Raw genomic sequence first — 1,855 nt, forward strand, 5'->3', positions numbered from 1 at the left:
AGTTGTAAATAATTCAACTAGTTTCCTTATGAGTGGTTTTCCTGGAAATCAGAGCTACACAGCAGGCAGACTAATGGTTAAGCAGAGGGAGGAGTGCTGTCATTAGCACCAGAGAGGCTCCGAAAGTGAGGAGTTCTCACTCTGCTCCTGCTGAAAACCACCACCACGGCACGACTCGGATCAAATGGCACATTATTGCAAAGGTGTTCCCCAGCAGGCAAGCACAGATGGAAACATGCAGCAGAATAACAGTCCTCCCTACCCAAAATAACTTCTTTAGCCAGTTTTTTTAGTTAAAGGTTCACTTAATCGACCACAATAAAGAAAATTTCTGCCAAATGAAGTAACACAGACTAATACCTTCACTGTTTGTGGACCAAATATGCTTATTGTCATCTGTAGTCACCCAAACAGCCATTCTGTGCCAGGAAATCTGTGAAGCCCCAAATCACAAATCTATCTTTACAATCTGCTTTACAGCCTCCTTAGACCGTCGATTTAGACGAGGAAAAACATCCCATTTTATGGGATCATTTAATAAATACAAAAAGACTTTAACAGACTTTTGATTAATTTGCTTCAATATCTTAAAAAAAAAAAACCCTACACAAAAGAGCTCAGAATTTCTTGTATGCGTTCACATATTCAGTCAATAATTTATTTATTTTATTGTTTATTTGATGTGGACATCACAATCACATTGGACAGACCAGATGCTTTGTTTGAGTGTTTTAGCACATGTGCTAATTCGCAACACTTGTCCACAATAAAGCTGATTCTGACACAGTGGGGGCTGGAATTGTTGTGGTGGAGCATTTGAAAACAATGTCATTAAAACAGATAATGCACAGGAAAAAAAAAAATAAACTAGCAGGACTGACATGGACCAAATTGTTAAAGAAATTTAAACTTTTCTGTTTGGCAAGTTGTTGGCGGAAAGTTGCTGTCATTGCAAGTTGCTGACAGGACGGTTCTTTGGTTTTGTGATATCAGAAAAAGTCTGATTCCATGTTTTTGTGCACCACTTTGACATAATGTTTTGTGCTTATTTCACTTATGATACGTCTTCTAGCATATAGAAATGGTCACATGCACATGTTAACGAGGTAAAACACTGTTCACATGAGTGCATGTGACCACCATGACACACCCACTCATGATCATATTAACATAAACTGCAGCATCAGTCCCTCCTGTGTGCAATAATGTCAACCCTAATGATTTGTCTGTTTGTTGTTTGGCTGTTTCATTTCATTCCATCTCACACTTCTCTGTCTATTAAGAAGGAAGGAAGACGCTTGGTGCTTACTTACACCCAGGTCAAGAATCTCAGATGAGGATCTACATCAAAGCTGTAACTAAATCGTCTTCATGGCATCTTGAAAACAAACGGAGAAACTTGGAGTCCTCAAAAAGAAACTCATGGCTTTTATTACCTGTACAGAGGAAGACTGTAATGTACTCCTCTTTGACCATGGAACGTTTGCAGGGACTGGTCAGTAAGTGGTGCCCAGAGTTCAGACAAGACAAGGTGAAATGACATTTTATCATGATGCTGTTGGAACCAGCTCCTCTTTGATTTGATGTAGTCGTGTTCAAGAGAAAGCTCATGACAGCTCTTTTCTCCACTGCTTTAACATCATCAGTCTAAACATAAAGTCTAATCTAAACTGTCTTCACCTATATTGAGGTGGTGTGCCCTTTTGTTGACTTTTTGTTTTCTGTTTTATTTTACACTTTATCTTTTACATGCTTAATTTTTTTTCCCTTTTGTTTTCTGTCATTGTATCAGTCAATCAGTCTGAATTACTCTATACAATTTGTGTGGACTTCATTCACCTTGTTTGCTGATTTA

Source organism: Stegastes partitus, unplaced genomic scaffold (assembly GCF_000690725.1).
Source record: "Stegastes partitus isolate 25-593 unplaced genomic scaffold, Stegastes_partitus-1.0.2 Scaffold758, whole genome shotgun sequence".
NCBI lineage: Eukaryota > Metazoa > Chordata > Actinopteri > Pomacentridae > Stegastes > Stegastes partitus.